Consider the following 19,203-nt stretch of genomic DNA (forward strand, 5'->3'; position numbering starts at 1 on the left):
ATGAGAAACCAAACTCGCTGAAACAATTCTGGACACGCTTCAGCCGAGGGGTCCCGGACTGGCCGGGCTTGGGGGCCGGACTGTCCGCAAGTACGGACACCGAGCAGTAGCAAACACAAAAAACGAACTCGACTCCCGGACTGTCCGAGGGTCACTAGCGGACTATCCGCGAATCGCGAATCAGCAAGAACAGAGCGCCCGAAAAATCGCCTCCAACAAAAAATCTCTCGATTTGCAGCCAAATCAAAACCAATTGCTACCAAATTTAAATCACATGGTCACAAGGCAGTAGGTGAGCTATCTCTAAGAGATCATCGTCCAATTTGAAGCCGATCAATGGAAAACAGGATGAACGCGAAAACATCGTTTTTTCTCCCCGAAAACTTGATTTGCCCCGATCTATGAACTCATGCGGAAGTAGATGAAAACCTTCGGTAGAAGAGATCAACTCACGTCCTAGTCCATCTCAGATAAAAAAGAACGAATCAAAACGCTTTCAAAATGACGAATTGAGCCAAGAAAGAAATGGGGAAAACAAGAACGCAAAGAACACGAACGCGAATCACAAAAGCATCTCACAAATCGAATCCTGGAGAACACGAGGAGGTTAGGGCCACCATTCTCAATCAAAATTACAAGTTCAATTATACCGGGACACTAGTTCATCGGTGGAGCTCTTAAGAAGAACCTGAATGGGGAGAAAAACCTAGAGAGAGAGGTGGAAGAATAAAATGGCAAGAGGTGAGGGAGATTGGGGCTCCCTCGTCCTTATTTAACAGGGCTATTACACAATTCCAAACATGCTCATAGATATTTTGAGTCAAACCACTTAACCCGAGGGCGTTATAGTCTAACCCGAGATAGTCTTCATCCGACGACCACCGCGCCTTTCATGAGATAGCTTCGCCTCGACGCGAACTCCTCGATGCCGCCACGTGTCGTCCGTTCCTCCTCGGAACCTCCGTTCGGGTTTTGAGGCCCAAACCCGAAAATTGTCCACCTAATGGTTTTGCGGCTCAACCCACCAAACCGTCCGCGAGTAGTGTACTCCATACGCGTCCCCCGCCACTCGACACGTGTCACTGCCGTCCTTGATCGCCCGGGCGCCAAGTCTTCAGAGCTTCTGCTCGACTCGCACGTCTGCCGTCTTGACTCGGTCAACACGGTCACTCCTCCATGTACACTTGCACTTGTCGATGTCCCTAGATGTCAGCCACCACAGTTGGTCACCTGGCCTCCTGGTCCCTCGGTCCAAGCCTCACGTTCGTCCTTCACCGCTCTCGGTCCATTGGCACGACACGTCCCTACTTGACCTTCACCTCGCCATCGATCACCTCCTCTGAGCTAAACACCTGCGCACTAAGCCAAGACACATGTTGCACAACCCAACTCACGCCATGGTTAGTTCACCGACTCAACCCAAGACACAAGTCATATTGACAATCATTCATCACAAATTCGAACCACAAGGGCACATATCAACTTTGTGTTCGCACCGTAATAAACCGCCACTAGAGACAGCTCACAGGCATGCATGACCTATCGCCGCCACGTGGGTCCACAAGGACAAACTCAGTTCTGCATGACAACGGCCACCACGTGAAGCCACCGCTTGCTCCTGCACCAAGCAAGTTCATCCTGCTGTTTTATTTACTGGACTGGAAGAAATCTTACCATACAATATTCATCCGCAGTATGATCAATCATTCTTTAACGGTCTATTTGGATTATATAAATCGAAACCAATATCCAGAAGTATTTCTCATTTTAGTATTATGAAGATTATTTCCCATTTTTTCTAACTCCTAGGAAACAAAAAAAGGCCTAAGTCTCTTTGGTCATTCACATTCACACACCTATATATGCTTCTAATAAATCCGGCTGGTGTTATATTTTTGCAACCGTAGAAATCAATTGCGCTCAATTGCTGTATCAACACAAGATAGCCCTTTCACGGATAGATGGATATGCATGCATGCATCCCATTCCGGAGATTCACTTTGTATGACTAACCTCTATATAAACGGATAAACAATTTGGCTAACAAACATTCACTAGAACGCACGGAAAGATCCAATCCAAACCAGCATGCAACTGTCGTGGATCATGATGATCTTTGCAGATAGATCTTGTCTTGTGTACTGAACTGAACTGAACTCTGCCTCTGAGCCTAGGCTTGTGGTAGCATCAGGCATCAGGACCCACCCAACCCAGGGCTAATTGGAAGCCGTGTTCATCTACATCGCCTCCACCAACGCAAAGTCGCCACGCCAAAAGTCAGAGTTGAACGCTGCATAATGCGCAAGGGCAAAGCCACTTTTGGCAAAGCAAAGCTAGGGCGCCAGCCACCATTGGTGGGTGTCATCGCAGGTTCCCATCCCGGGGCTGTAATGGAGGAAATGTGCTGAGCATTCAGATTGGAGACGGAGCATATCCTCTTCTCAAGCACCTGCGTTTGGCTTAAACAACTGACCTGGCGCCCTGCTTTGTATCTCCCTTTTTGGGTGCCTCCCCATCCCCCACCTCCTCCTGTCATGGTCAGTCTCACTCATGGAAGGAAGCAGATCGAGCTTATCCAATTCCATCCTTCTCCCTGCATGCTGGCTGCAAGCAACTTGGAAGCCTCTTTTTTCTTTTCTGTGACAAGAAAAAGGCCATTGTTTATCTCCCTGTTGATTGTTGATCCACCTTCTTTTGGCACTGAAATACAGATGCAACTGAACACAAATTAAGCACTCACTTTTGAGCTGTTTTTTTTTTTCTTCTCAGCTATGTATGTACTGTGGCAAATTTAGGCTGGGGGGTGAAAAGCATATCTGCATAATATGCTGGGAGAGTGGTCTGAGACCTTTGCCTGTAAGGTCACATTCAGAAAATCCCAACCTTCACCTTGGAATGTTAATTAGGAGCATAACAGAGAATATGCTGCAATAGTGGGCTGTGCTTTTTTCTTTGTAAAGTTGGTCTCAGGAAGATTCTGAGATTATTCTAATCTGATGAGTTTTCTACTAAGCTTCCATTCACCAGACTTAGTTGATCTGCTTATTGCTGAATTGTTTGGAAAGTTGATGGCACAAAGGATGGCATATGCTGCAAGAGTTACTTGTACTTTTGGTATAAAGCGTGTTTCTTAGGGCTATAAAGATTGTTTCTACAAAGACTTCATATGATTATTGTTTTAACTCCATGATCAGTTGTACTGTGACATGGACTGTACTACCTGAAAAAATTGTACTGCCTTCCTGAAACAAAGATCAACAAACACTTTCTAACATCATCTGTCGATGATGGTGTCCCGCAATTTTTAAGCTTTCACCAATCCATTGCTATTATTGTAATTTTGAAAAACATGGAAAATGCCACAATGAAACGAGTCAGAAAGAACAGGAGGATAGCAGGAATAGACACATTCGCTGACCTAAATGCTTTAGTAGGCCCATTAGGCTTAGTGGCTCCAAGATCTAGTGGGAACTGCACAGGTGCATCACTGATTGCAGAGTTGAACATGGCCCTCGTGCCACGACGAACTAATTTGGTGGGGACTAGTGACCCTACTGCTGAGCGAAAGGGAATTTGAAATGGAAACAGCAGAGCAGCTCTATGAACAGCAACACTGCATTATGCAAACAGTCCTCCCATTGCTATAACATTTTATGTTATCTTAACAAAAAATTTCTTTTTGTGCCTTTAATTAGCTATCAGGCATTGGGCCTGGATGATTTTCAGAAAAAGGACTTCGTTACACTTGTACATATGCATGTGCAAACTGTGCATGTACAGTACGTCAGAAAAAGGACTTCTGCGTGCTGTGCGCGATTAACAATGGTGACTTCTGACTTGGATTGGTTGCAGTTTTGTTATGGTGAAAATTGGACCTACACATTATGGCGCAACTGTTCGTGAAGGGACGGTATCCTGGAGGTGTCTTTCAAATCTTTGAACAAACTTTGAAAAGAAAATATATGCACAAGCATCTGATAACTGTCGATTCAATAATGATAATAGTAAAAATAGATGTTTTTATACAATTGACCCGTTAGACCGTTGATCCATTCTGATTTTTTCCCTGAAAAAGAAAAAATATTAATCTTAGAAAATTACATCAATGTGATACAATCATACTAAGGCCCCATTTAGATTAGCTAAAGTTTTTATGAGCTACAATGGCTAGAGGAGCCGGTTAATGGCTTTTTATAAGTTAGGTGATTGAATAGTTCAAAATGAGTTATAACCTGAACTATAAGTTGAGCTGTTTTGATCAATTAGAGCTTCTTTAGTAGCTAGCGACTTATTTTAGTGGAAACATGCATACTCGATGGAAACATGAAAACCCTTTTTTATTAAAAAAATTGTGTTTTGGTCGCTCAATTTTTTTAAACTTGGCATATCCATAGTGCATATAAATATGTAGTCATATGCAAAAGTTGGGATAGAAACTCTCTTTTGAAAACTCATACGGAAAAACAAATTTTAGGCGATAAAATCCCAGAAATTTCGTCTTCTAGTGCATATACAACTCAAATTTTTTATTTTCTTATGAGTTTTTCTAGTTTGAGTTTGCATCCCAACTTTTGCATGTGAGTACAAATTCTTATGTGTCAAGTTTCAAAATTGTGTGAATGACCCCATCAAAAAAATTGTGTGAACGACCAAAATACGTTTTTTGAATTGGTTTCCATAATTCAACTAGCATGTAGTTTTCACTACATATTTTGCCATCCAAACAGGGCCTAAGACAAGATGTACATGGCCTATAAAAAATAAATAAAAGAAGAAAGAGATGACAACATATATCATGTCATCACCGACTACAACATATATAATGCAATTTTAATGACATGGCAACACTTATTAAAGGATTTTCATCTTAAATGATTCCACATGGACATCGTCTCCAAGTCATAATGTATCTTAATATTATGATTAAATATAATGAGAACATATGGAATACTAAAAATTAAAATTAAATCATCCATTGCAGAAAGTTGTTTCAACTATATTAATTGTTAGTGTTTGGAAAATGGCACTCTGAAACAACAAAACCAAACGTTCCATTAGGATTGGCCTTGTGATCTAGATCCACGTTTCTATTTCTAGGTCGTGCTTTCTGTGTTGTGGGTTAATTCGGGCGGATAGCTAGGTCACGTCTTGGTCATGTAAACTCTATTTTCTTTAATGAAAAATGTGCGTTGAATGTTCTAGATTAGATAAAAAATAAACGCAGTGGCATTCCACCTGGATTGGTCATGTGACCAAAATGCTGTCACAAGGCTCGAGCCTGGTTGGCTAGCTCAGTGTTAGAGTTGAGCTAGCAACCTCGGTTCGAATCCCCGTGTGAACAGCATTAAGCCATCTCATATGGCCGGGTTTCGACCCTATTAGCTTTTTTTTATAAGGCCTCGTTCGGTCCCTGGAAATGATCTCAGCCGGGATGTTCCTTTGCTAATTTGTATAACGCCGGAATGGTTCTTAGCGCAAAACGGCCCGTTCCGGATTAACTGAACGAGGCCTAAATGGAATGACGTCTTGTTGAACAACCTGGCCAACACAACCCGTGCTGATGATGTGTCAATAGCTCAATGCCTCAATGCACCGTAATGTTTCATTTCTTGTGTCACGTAGCTAGTTGACATGCTCATGATGAAAGGCAATTATGCTTCGTCCTAGTGGAGTAGTGATGCAGGTGCACATCACTTCAGAAACAAACACTAAACATGCATGTCTGCTCTGAATAATTTTAGATACTCCCTTCCGTACTATAATATAATCCATTCCAACAATTTTAAGAAAATACTCAAATGGTACATGTACCAATAGATTAAACTTAACTGAGGTTTTTTTTCCTCAAATTATACTTTTCTTTTCAACAAACTTTGTCAAATATGAGCATAGACAACACCATATAGAATGTCTTTTTATTTCATTACAAACTTTAGAAGTCATAATGCACGTACTGCATTCCAAAAAGAAGGTAGTAGATATATGACATGTCAATAATGACGCTCTAGATAAAGATGAAATTGGGAAGGTTTCTTCGGCACATGGTTTTGCTCGGTCGAAGCATTTTAGGGCCCCTTTAAAATGCAAGAATTTCAATATAGAAATTTCATAAGATCAATTTATTTTGCAAGGAAAAACATAGAAAATGGGAGAAATTCCCACATTCTAAATGGGGCCTTATATATAGAGCCACTGAGGCCGTGATGTCAGATAATATAATGGCCTTGTTTTTCTTTCTTGGAGGCCAGTGTGGGCTAGGAAAACGTTGGCAAAAGCATAAGAAATTATGCGTTGAGAAGCGTATATATTAATACAATGACAAATATTTACAAAGAAACCAACTGATCAACCGTAACAAGCGTAGCACACATGAGAAGAGCACGACCTTGTTTGGTAGGTCTCCTCCTTTTTCCTTAAAAAAAATCCAAACAACTTCTACTAAACTGCCTAGTAGGATTTCTCCGTATAAGTCGGAGCTGGAGAGGAACCTGCCAAACAATGCCTACGTAAGAATACAAGATGTCAATGTGAGATACAAAGGAAAAGTGGAGACAGGCCAACTTTACGCTTGCCGTGAGATCTCACGCTCGGCGTGTCAACTCAAAGCAAACATGAAAAGTATGGTTGTTAAATTGGAATCTATATATCCACACCGATCTTTCGTAACAAACTGGATGAGATGGAAGCATATTCCACAGATCTTCCGAAACCCATTTCGTTTTCAGCATCACGTACACTTCCTTCCATGCATGTCCTCTAGAATATCCACTTGAGATACCTCAAAAAGTGTAGCCAGCACATGATCCCTTGAGCTGAGAACGCCACTTGCCGGTTGCCGCCCTCTCCCTCCTCAGTCCTCACTGCCGTCACCACCACTCTAGAAGCCACTTATTGCAATGCGAGAATTTCACAAAAATTATATAGAAATTTCACATGAATTGGTTTAGTTTTATAGAAAAAAAAAACGTAGGAATAGAAAGAAAGAAAAACTCATGTATTCTGAGCATTCAAACAAGAAGCAAGAAAGCCGGGCGATGCAATTTATGGCATACATTCCAATGACGCAATTTGCAGTTTTTCATGCGTTTCGTTTGGTGAGAGCTGGAAATCGGGCTAGTCCTTGACGTGTTTCTGGTGATCGAAAAGAAAGGCTGGAACTAAGCAAGCAAAAGGAGAGGCCAGCGTGTGTGTGTGGCAGTCTGTCCATTTGGCTCATAAACGATCGTAAATTTCCAGCCGAAACAGTATTTTTCTCTCACGCAAACCAGTCAGCAGTACTTTTTCACGAACCAGCCAACCGAACAGGGTGTCGTTGCGCCGCCTGCTGCCTGCACTTCCAGCGGTGTTGCAACGGCCATGTGGAAGGGATATTCTGCAGGCGATCCCAGGATCCTGTAAAGGATGGGTGCACTTCCAGGGGCAGGGAGTGCAGGATTATTGCTGGGAGCATTATATTATGGCCGCCAGGCCGGTTTGCTAACTAATAGTTTATATATAAGTTTTTTTTTCATTTTCTTTTACTTTCTGTTGTGAACAGCAACACAAAGCCTCATTTGAAGCTCAAGAATTATGGCCTCGGTGTAGCTCTATCTTCTGGTTGCACGGGTGTGTTTGATGAGAGAATCAGTTTAGTTCCATGTTAGAACCGGCGGAATCTATTCCGCACGTAGCGTATCTAGAAATGTTTCTACGTGAATGTGAATAGGAAGAAAACGTTCAACTTTCTTCTGAACTAACAAAAGAGAAATGACATTTTAGATGTTTTGCTTGATTCTAGTTGTCCTGATCTGAATTTAACCAAGTAGCCAAATTATTTGATAAAGCGATTCTGATCAGGAACATATTATGAAACAAAAAGTTTCTACGCCAATCTAGAATCCTACTAAACACGCCCTTATACGCTAGAATTGTGAATAAGAGAGACTATTTTTCTATGTTTGGCCCCTTTATCCAGGCTTAGGGGGTGTTTGGTTGCCCCTCCTAAATTTTAGTCGCTGTCTCATCGGATGTTTGGACACATGCATGGAGTATTAAATATAGACTAATTACGAAACTAATTACATAGTTTGCGACGAATTTACGAGACGAATCTTTTGAGTCTAATTAGTCCATGATTTGACAATGTTTGCTACAGTAAACATGTGCTAATGATAGATTAATTAGGCTTAAAAAATCATCTCGTGGAGTACCGACACATTATGTAATTTATTTTGTTTATTAGTATCCGAACATCCTATGCAATATCCTTTCGACACACCTCCTAAATTTTAGTAGCCACAAATACCCCTTAGCTAGTGCAGGGAGAGCCACCTAGCCAGGCTCAGCGGAAAGGAATCAGTCGTTCTCCGCAAGCCACGCTAGGCCAAGCAGCATCTGTGAATTGCGTCACCTCCCCTTAACCCACTCGCGTCGCTCCCAGTCGCCGCAGGTGCGCCCACGCGGGCTCGCGCCGCCCTCCGCTGTGCGATGCGATCGTGAGGAGCTCGATGTGGTGGTGGAGGAGGAGCTCGACGGCCGCGTGCGCCTCCGTGCTGTTCCTCTCTCCTCTTCCCCGATGAGGATCCGCGGCCGTAGCCTGTGGGCGAGGCGGGCGAGCTCGAGCAGGCCATGGAGCGGATCTCTCACTTCACCGGCGAGCATCCGAGGACGCAGTCTGTGGGCGATAGGGCGAGGCGAGCGAGCTTGAGCAGGCCATGGTGCGGCGACGGCGAACTCAACCCCAGAAGAGAGCATGACCTCGCCGACCAACTGTTCGACGTAATGCCTTCAAGAGGTAATGTTACCGGAACAAGGAGGAGGTGACTGTATTCGAGCTACTCAGGCAACCACATGATCCAGTCTGTCCAGGCTTAGCTAAAGATAAATAAACCAAACAACAGCCAGCCTGTTCGGGAGGCCGTATCGTATCGTGGATTATTTACTGCTGGTTGGTTTGGTGTGAGAGAAAAACACTATTCCCAATTGGAAATTTACGATCGTTTACGAGCAAACGAACAGGCTAAGCATCTTGTATTGGGGGAGCCAGGCTTGGGTTGCTCTGGCTTAGCTGGCTAGCCAGGCTGGGTATAAAACGTGAACCAAACACACCATGGTAACAATGGCTATGCCCGATAGTTAAATTTGCCGACATTTCCACAGTACTTTTGAGACGCGGAGCTGAGAACCACCAGCGAGAAGTCCGTGGGATCAAAGTGGCAAATTTCTACCGGCAACAAATATGAATTCCAGGGCAATCACGCTGACAAAAGTAGAAGCCGATTCGACGAGACACGGGGAAGAGGAGCCCAATCGGCAGTCGCTTCCGTTCAGCTCCATTAACGGGTCAATTCACTGGCCTGATTGTTTCACCTCCACCGCGTGTTACGTCCGCGTCATTTCACGCCAAGGAAATGAAAATTCGGAAGACCAGCCAAAGCTTTCTCCAGTTCCCGATGTACTTAGAGAGAGAAGAAGAAAAAGGAGAGTGGAGGAAGAAAAGGCGAGTTCGTAAGGGCAACTCCAACCCGCCTCCTATTTCAACTCCTATCTTATTTTTAAGGGTTCAAACACAAAATTTCGTCTCCAATCAATCCCTCATCTAAACCCCGATGGATGAGGGTCTCCTATTTCGCTTTCCTCATCTCCTAGATGTGGGGGACTCTTAACCGATCCCTTATCCGCCTGGGAGACTAACGGCCCGGTTCCCGTGTTGCCGCTGAGTTTTCCGTTTAGGTGCGCGCGACCGCTTCCTTCTTCTACCTGTGGCCTTCATCCCTGCCCGTGCTCGCTCAAGGGCAACGGGTGACCTGTATTCATTGCGAGAGTGAGGGAGAAGAACTTGTGCGTTGTGGATCTGGCCACGCTCCGATATCCTGCACGCGCGCTCGTTCCGCGGAGGCTAGCTCGTCGACGCGCCCGAGTGCAGCCCCATCTTGCCGTTGCCGCACCTGTACGCGCGGCCGCCGCTACTCCAAACCAGTCCTGCAAGCTTTGGAATTATTTAATCAAGCTTTGCCGCTGCTCCCAGCCGGCCCACGTTGCCCCACCCGTAGTAGCGTGGAGTGTTTGTGAGGGAGCTGTGAGAGTGGCGTGAGTAGAGAAAAAATAATAGTTGCTAATTATTTGAAAAAAAAACAATTCCTCCAATATTTAGCCATAAAAATGTTGTTAACAAGTATCCATTCCAATAATACTAACACGGTTTAGATATAAAATACTAGACTTGGTAGTTAGAAGTTATGTATAAAATATAGGTGAGAGAAATTAGGAAGGCTGAAATGAGAGTTCGGTTGGAGTGCAGAGAGAAATAAGAGCTGAAATCTAAATGAGGGATCCTCGTTTGTGAGAGTAGGGGGCCAAATTTAGAGGTATTGGCCGGAGTTGCCCTAAAGTGGCGGGATGGAATCCCATTAGCGCAGCGCAATTAGGCGCACCCTCGATTAAAGAAGCCAAAAGAATCGTGCGCGGCACCGGAAAGGCGAGGCCTTTGCGCTTGCGCACCGTAGAAATTGTTACCGGCACCGCCACCCTGACCACTCGAGCAGCCGCCGAGCACCCAGCGAGAACCTCCCACTCCCTCCCTCTCTCTCTCTAGGCTCCCTGTCCTCTCGCCCTCCTCGCGTCCTCACTGCCACTTGAAATATCGGTGGGCGCGACCACTCCAGTGTTCAACTGCTCCGGGCTGTGATTGGTGCGACTTGGTGGTGGTGGTGCTACACGTCTTGGCCTCTGCTTCCTTGGAGGAATTGGAGCCGTTGGAATTCAGGAGCTTGTTGGCCATGGTCGAAGGGTTCGGGGATGGATTGAGGCGTGGAGGAAGAGGAAGGGTAGTAGCTTCCTCTTCTTCGGTGCTCGGGTCTGGGCTCGCGGGACGGGGTCGTGGGAGCGAGCATGGCGGCGGGCTGGAACTGCGACAGGTATGGATGCCATTTTCGTCAGGCTTCAAATTTGGTTCCTGTTTTCAAGGTTCATTTCGCATGTCGTTAACGGGGGCGCCGGCGCCGGCGCCGGCGGTTCCCCTGGCTTCCCTGCCTGTTGTGCCGGCGCAACCGCTGCTACTCCCCGACTCCTGCCGCGGCGAACACCAGCCGCGTGATCGTTGTTAAGGAGCGCGAATTATTTATGCAATATGCCTATATTGTTCATTTTTGGTAGTTGTGTTTTTGCCAGGTTCCCAGTGAGAAATTCGGTTATCACGGGCCTTATGTCGTTACTTCTTTGTTGTTGATTGAAAGCGAAATATCTGACTCCTTTGTTGGATTTGGAGCTGTGGGACTAAGGAATTTTGTTTGTCTTATTTGATTGGTGTATAGGGTACTAAGTTTTAGTTTGACTCCATCTTTGTTTGCTTCTAGGAGGATGTAACTAGCATGGATAGATAATTGGTTGTGTTTGATTTATTCAGAAGATTTGTTCATTGGATGGGCTGTCATAGCTGCTTATGAATGATTATGATGTTGACGTGTGTGCGATTTCTTGTTATCTTCATGTTTACCAGGAAGAATCTCAATTTCCCAGGTCAAGTTTACAAAATGACATTTGTGTTAACTAAAAAAACTAGTTGTTTCCCCGATTCAAACTTATTTGTCTGATAGTTTCTTCAATTAAATAAAGTTGGAAGTACAGGTTATTTTGGGGTTTTCAATGTAAAGTTTGAAGTACAGGTTATTTTAGGGAATCATCCACTCTGCCTTCTTTGGTTGATTTGTTTTTTGCCTGCCCCATCTATTGGTGAATTAGTGCTTCAGCCTGAACTTTCAGATCTTTCATTATGCCTATTTTACCTTGCAGTTGGAAAAAAAGGACATACCGTTTGCTGTAGCTGTCATCGATCAGAGTGATAACTCTTACATGTTTGTATATGTGTATTCTAGCAAGCAAAACTCTATATCTACTGTTTGTGCTGTCATTCTGGATAATAATCTTAATATAGCGTTGCCTCAAAAAAAAATCTTAATATATCTAGGTTTTCTTGTTGTTGGAATAAAATATTTTTGTATTTATGTCAGTTTGAACTGACTTTTTTATTCTTTTGGTGTCTTGGGCTATATTATTATGGTGTTTCAGAAATAAAATGGTAATTCGAATGCAATGGCAAAAAAAATTTTGATATGTTTGAGCATTTTTTAATCAATAATTATTTGTTCTGAGAATCATATTTCTGATCTGCCCCATTCATTTTTACGCAATAACTTCTAATTTAGAAACAGTTTTAACTTTTCACTTTTCATATACCCAACAAACTTCATTCCTGGAAATAGCCTAGTATAGTGAGAAAATTAAGGGCATTTTCTACCGTATTCGTCCTTGAAAGTCTCAGTTTCCTTGATCACCATTTTCTCTGAAGCATGTAAATATTTTTTGTCTCTTTGTGGGCTTGCATGGTATTATTTTGTAGTAAGATGACCATTTGGACTAATCTTGTCTTGCTATGGTTACAGGGTCAACTGATCTTGGCAATTGAACCTGATAGACCACTCTATTATGTGATCTCATTATAAGTGAAGCCCCCACTGATGAAAAGCTGTTATCTTGGTTGCTTTCTTGAGGAGTACTGGTCACCAGATGGTAGCCTGTTCTCTTCTGTGTGATTGGGCTTGATTATGGACTGATGCTCCTGGTCACTTATGTTCTGTGATCATCCAGAGTATATCATCTGTCATCTGGTCTTTCCTCTATTGGAATCACCTCCCTTTATGAAAGAATCCTTGTTTTAGGGCAAATCTCCTTTGGCAAACATTGTTCAGGGTGCATCACTTTGTTGGTTATCCTGAGCCTATTCTCCTCGTCCAATGAACTATCAGCAGCAAAGAGACTTCCAAATGACATCCGTTATGAAATTCTCATTTAGTTTGATGGAAGTTTCATAAGGTTTCTTATCATCTGATTTGCTGGGCAAATCTCCTTTGGCAGTACTTATTAATAGTTCTTCTGGGCAAATCTCCTTTGGCATTAGCTGCTTCAGATATCTCTCTGGGCAAATCTCCTTTGGCACTAGTTCTAGCTTTTGTTTCATATTGCTCTTCGGGCAAATCTCCTTTGGCACTAAATACCATTTATATTTACTATTTTTGGTAAATCTCCTTCAGCTGTGTGTACTAGCATCTATATCTGGGTAATTCTCCTTTGGCATTAACAGTCAAGTGTGCTGCCTGCCTGCACATAAGTTGTACGAAAATATCAAGAAGTAATTCTGGAAGGTAATACACCGATTTCCTTCAATGTGACATTTGTGGTTCCTGTAAAGCTGTGATGGCCATTCATTACTTGTATGCCCTACTTGTATCCCAATGATCCATAACTAGATGCACTTAAATGTAGGACATGTAACTCAAAATTAGAACACAAGGTTAGAGAGAAATGCTTATGGCTTATCCAATCCTCACTCGGTTAATTTGATAATGGCTGTGAAGATGAAAACGAATTGTGACATCAACATCAGTAGAAGGCTATGGGGCCATACATATGTATTTCAGTGGATGGATAATAGATTAGTATATTACATAAGGTGATAATGGAAAAGTCTCCACAAGGTTTCTCTGCCACTCGATGTGGTTGCTATGGTCATGGCAGAATGGAAGGGAAAGAAAAAAGAAATAAGCATGTGGAGCAACACACAATCCAATGGCAAATGGCAGAACTAGATGGTAAACAGATAAATTTCGAGCATGCCAATTGTTTTAAGAATTTGAAAGTTTTTGTGACAAACCCCCCATAAATTATCCTTAAGTTATAAGGTTAGGATGTTTGGTATTGTTTAGGTGCTGGTACCTCCCAGTACATTGCAAACACTATAAAGAGATATGGTTCTTTTTTTCTCTCGTTACAATCTCTGATCCTCTTATGTTTCCATTATTTTCTGCAGCAATACTTGGCCAGCTGGTATATTGACATTCTGAACATCAATTTGCATATTGTTGTTTGTTCTTGAGATTACCACGTTACCCAAGCAGGCACACCTTACTAAGAAGGTAGGTAATTGTGGAGTAACATTTCTTAACAAGGTTGTCTTATACCGTATCAATAACCAAGTGTGACGTTGCAGGGCTTGAAATTATGGATTTGTTTGCAATTGACTCGGATAGTGAGTCATATACTGGGACCAGTGACAGTGAAGACCAAGAATGTGAATTTGCATATAGCGACCATGCCCAAAACATCTTGTCCAGCCTGGATGAGAGCATTGGCAAGATTGATAATTTTCTGACTTTTGAAAGGGGGTTTCTGCATGGGGATATAGTTTGCCCTGTTTCTGATCCCTCAGGTCAGCTGGGACGTGTTGTTGGTGTTTCAATGCTTGTTGATTTGGAGACAAGCTCAGGTGACATAATTAAAGATGTAAACAGCAAGAAGCTATCAAGAGTGAGATCTTTTGTTTCCGGTGACCGCGTTGTTATGGGGCCATGGATTGGACGAGTGATCAGAGCATTTGATCTTGTCACACTTTTGTTCAGTGATGGAGCGAAGTGTGAAATCCTGTTAAGGGATTCGGATGTACTGAAGCCCGTTCCTCCTATTCTTTTTGAAGATGCACCTTACTTTTATTATCCTGGCCAACGTGTGAGGATAGTCGATCCAGTCAGTTTCCAAGTCGGCAACATGGTTGTGTGGACCATGGAGGCCCAGTAGAGATGATTGTATTGTCTCTCATGTTGATGTAGGGCTGGTGCATGTGAACTGGATCACATCTGTGACCAATGTTTGGGGAGATAAATCATCAAGTCCTCCAAACATTCAGGACCCAAAGAAGCTCACATTGCTATCATGTTTCCCTTACGCTAATTGGCAACTAGGTGATTGGTGTGCTCTTATGGCCGACAACAATGGATGTCTCTGGATGGATTCTGGCAAGTCTTGCGTTCTTAGTGAAGACCATAAGTGTGACTCTCATGGGCACATGTATTTCGAAAGTTATGGTTCAGATTGTTCGCAAACATATGTTGTTGCCAAGACAAAGAGCACTGTTGATGTTCTGTGGCAGAATGGAACTGTATCTCTTGGTCTAGAACCCCAGGCATTAGTCCCTGTGAGTACCCTTGGTGACCATGATTTTTGGCCAGGTCAATATGTCCTAGAAAAACTGACTGTAGAGGACGCTGCAAGATGTCAGCGAATGGCAATAGTGAGAGATGTGGATGCACTGGAGCGGACAGTAAATGTAAAATGGATTGGTCCAGCACATAGTGACACTGTCAGCTATGGAAGTGACCCTGCAGTGGAGACTGTAAGTGTTTATGAGCTAGTAGAGCACCCAGATTTCTCCTTCTGCACTGGTGAGGTCGTTATCAGGTCAGCTGTGAACATAGACAAGTCTGAAGCAGATCTCACAAATGGGTCATTAGCAAGCAAAGAATCATTGATTACCTCCTCTGGCTTCTTATCATGCATCGGAAATGTACTTGGGTACAAGGACAATGGAATTGAAGTGCAATGGGCTAATGGTGTGATATCCAAGGTAACTTAGCTTTAACTCTGCCACTAACTTCGTCAGTCTGTCCTGGGTCCTGGTCATGTTTGGTTAGTTAGTTGTCTACTTTCTTAAGCTGCATTTATTTGCCATGTATTAGTTATATGTTCCAGTCTTTTTTTTTTGAGCATGAGATATGGGTCTGGACAAACTAGTGGTAACACATTTCTCTCTTGTCCAATGGCAGGTGCAACATTTTGAGATAATTGGATTGGACAAGCTTCTTGATAATAGTTCTCTAGAATCAATGAATGAGGAACATACAATTGGTGATTCGCTAGACGAGGCTGAGCAGCTGGAAATGCACCATGAGGTCTGTCTGTCTCTCTCTCTCTCTCTCTCTCTCTCTCTCTCTCTCCCACCCTCTCTCCCTCCCTCCCTCTCCCTCTCTTTCTCAACTTTTTAAACTGTATTAAGTGATGGCTGAACATTTTTTGTTTTTTGTTCAGATTGCTCTGGAGTCTACTGAAGGCTGCACTGTGTCCTTGTGCAAAGCCACTGCTTTTCTATTTCCCAAGACAGCTTTTGACTTCCTGACACATGTGGCTGCTAGTTTGTTTGGTACTCATGGTTCTTCATCTCCAAGCTCAGTAAGTTATTTGTCAAGCAAATTCAGCCAAATTCATTTTTTTTCAGAGTTCTAAAGTGAATTTGTTCTTCCAGGTTTTGGTAGATCCTCGATATGAAATTGTGAAGATGGCAGAAATGCAGCCATGTGCAGGAGAATTGCCAAAAGAAAAACAGATAGTGAAGTTTGTGGCGCAGATTGAGAAGCCAATTCTCTCTTCAGGAGATGCCATCTCAAAAAGATTTGATGTGGTCACTGACTGTTTGGATCATCATTTTGTGAAGGAAAATGGCCATGAAAGTGTAATGCAGCTTCTGAAGCTTTCACTGACATTTTTTTTTTCCGAACAATAGTCATTGGTGCGAATGGAGAATTATGTGTAATGATGGTTATTTTCTATTTTTAGGTTACAAGAGGTTGGCTGAAGAAGGTGCAACAGGAATGGAACATCCTGCAAAAGGATCTACCAGGTGTGCTTTTGAGCTTTTCTACCGTTTAATTCAGTAAATCTGAAACTTCATTAGCTGTTCTTTCTGTAACCGGTACCTGTTAGTAAATCTGAAACTTCAGTAGCTGTTTAATTCACTCATTATTTCTTAGAGATAGTCAATACTATCGTAGCAAATATGTACCATAACATTGAGTGCTGGCATACTTGCACTGGTGTTTAAGGCCAGTTGTAAGTCATAACACTCCACTGGCAAATATTCCATGTCATGGAAACCATATTACTGTTTCAAAAAAATACTAGTACATTCCTAGGTTCGTTGGATTGATTGTCTTGAGTCCTAGTCCATTTCTTAGTTTACTTCCTGTTTCCTACATTACTTAGATGGCTCCTAGTATATAAAGGTAGGTCATGTTTAGGAATCAATCTAGTAAAGAGCTTTGCACACCCAAGTCGACTGATCAGAGTTTCATGGTGTTTGGGAAAACCCCGGAGTTGATGAGAGCATTCTCGCCATTATCTCATGTTCTGGTCCACGATATTCCATCTCAAGCAGTTACACTTGTTCATAGGCATTACAGAGTACAGAAATCAACTAGGTGTAGCTTATTATGTGACCTTTTGTTGAAATATAAAGTGAATTGCCCACCCTTCACCGTAAGCTTAAGATTTTGAGTTGAACTGGTCGATGCATGCAACTCGATACCTTTGCATATTCAGTGTAAAACAAGCTATCGAAGTGCTACATGAATGAACAATTGAAAGCATAACGATGGCATTCTTTGTAGGGTTTCTTGTCCTTGGTGGCTGAAAAAGTATCACCTAATAGTCAAGTACTAAGCAATCATGGAATCTGATCATTAGATGTAGGTAAACAATTAGTTATACTGACTATTAGATGTTGTACCAAGTGCATGTTTCTTAAAAACTGATGGGTTATATTTTCTAGTATGATGTTTATATGTATGCTTTGTTTTAATTATGCAGATGGTATTCATGTGAGAGTTTATGAGGAAAGGATGGATCTTCTGAGGGCTTGCATTGTTGGGTCAGCTGGAACACCTTATCATGACAATCTTTTTTTCTTTGATATTTTCTTTCCTCCTGACTATCCCCATGAACCACCTGTAAGCTCTTCCATTCCAGTCTCTATTGTTCTTGTATAAATCTTATAGTTCTTTTTTTTTCAAATATCAAATAGTGTAAAATTTTCTTTCCAGTCTGTTCACTATCACTCTGGTGGTCTCCGTTTGAATCCAAATTTGTATGAATCGGGAAAAGTATGTCTCAGCCTCCTGAAGACATGGACAGGAACTGGTAATGAAGTGTGGAATGCTGAGAACTCAACTGTTCTTCAGCTGTTGTTATCGCTTCAGGCCCTTGTTCTCAATGAAAAACCTTATTTCAATGAGGCAGGATATGACAAATTTGTGGGTAAGGCTGATGGAGAGAAGAACTCCATCACGTACAATGAGAATGCTTTCCTGCTGTCATGCAAATCCATGATGTATGTTTTACACAAGCCACCAAAGGTATGTTGTCAGCTCTGAAGTTGTCATACTGACTAGTCTCTGAAAACATGTTAGTTCTTATGCATCTACCTTCAAACAATTAGTATGTTTCAATCAAACTTCAGAAGTAAAGAATGCTTCTGAATTCATAAATCATAATGCTATGAGTTCAACTAAACTTCAATCAAACAGCTCTGAATTAAAGAATGCTTCTGAATTTATAATGCTATGAGTTGAGTATAGTATGTACCGTGGGAATCTGTATTGATTTAGCTAAGTTCTGCTGCATCACTCACTGTTAATCACTTAATTGTTAACATATGTATTGATGGAGATGTCCCCTTGTCTGAATTCAGCATTTTGAGAAGTTGGTCAAGGAGCATTTCACTTGTCGTGCCCCACACATTCTGGATGCTTGTGAGGCTTATCTTGGGGGTGATCTCGTTGGACATGCGCACGACAAAGCATACATATCAGAGGACGGCAGCAAGAACTGTTCAACCGGTTTCAAGATAATGCTTGGTAAGCTTCTGCCGAAGCTTGTTACTGCCTTCTGTGAGGCTGGTATCACCAGTGACCTGTAAACCAGAGCAAGCCGCCTGCTCTCTACATCAATAATGAAATTGGGACCCTTTTATATTGTGCGTGTATGTCGATGCTTGTGTATTCCAAAATAAAATGCTGCCTGGTTTGTGTTACTTATGCCTGTCTTGTAAATGGGAACAGTATATTCAGATTGCTGAACTGATATGCTTGTCTTGTAAATGCGGAACAGTATATACGCATGATTGCTGAACTCATTTGTATATGTTGCTAAGCTAAATGCAGCTAGACACTGAAGTGTCTGGGTTTGGGCTGTTTTCTGCAGTCAGTGTGAAATAAAATGTAAATGTGTGTTCTTCAATAGTTTTTGGAATATTGACATAGCAGTTGTATGTATATGTTTGCTCATACTGCAATGTGAAATACGAAGGCAAGGCGATCCATTGTCGCCATGCTAATTGGTTATGGATGTGCTGAATTGAATTTTTTATTTTTAATACAATTTGTTGCGCAAATTACAGAAATATCTTGAAAATACACGGAATACAAAAAATCATAGGTTGTCATTCTATAATTTTGTTCTCCCATAAAATGAAATGTACCTATATTCCATTCTTCCTTTTGAAAGTTGTTCCTCGGTAGAACAATATCTATTTCATGAGAGTAATCAATTTTCCATGAGAATAAT

General features: G+C 42.3%; 1 pseudogene; it reads left to right on the forward strand.

The window, feature by feature from the left end:
* The first annotated feature begins 10,371 nt into the window (after positions 1-10,371).
* LOC136509891 (probable ubiquitin-conjugating enzyme E2 24) lies at positions 10,372-18,879 on the forward strand (annotated as a pseudogene).
* Positions 18,880-19,203: the final 324 nt, after the last annotated feature.

Source organism: Miscanthus floridulus, chromosome 16 (assembly GCF_019320115.1).
Source record: "Miscanthus floridulus cultivar M001 chromosome 16, ASM1932011v1, whole genome shotgun sequence".
Classification (NCBI taxonomy): Eukaryota; Viridiplantae; Streptophyta; class Magnoliopsida; order Poales; family Poaceae; genus Miscanthus; species Miscanthus floridulus.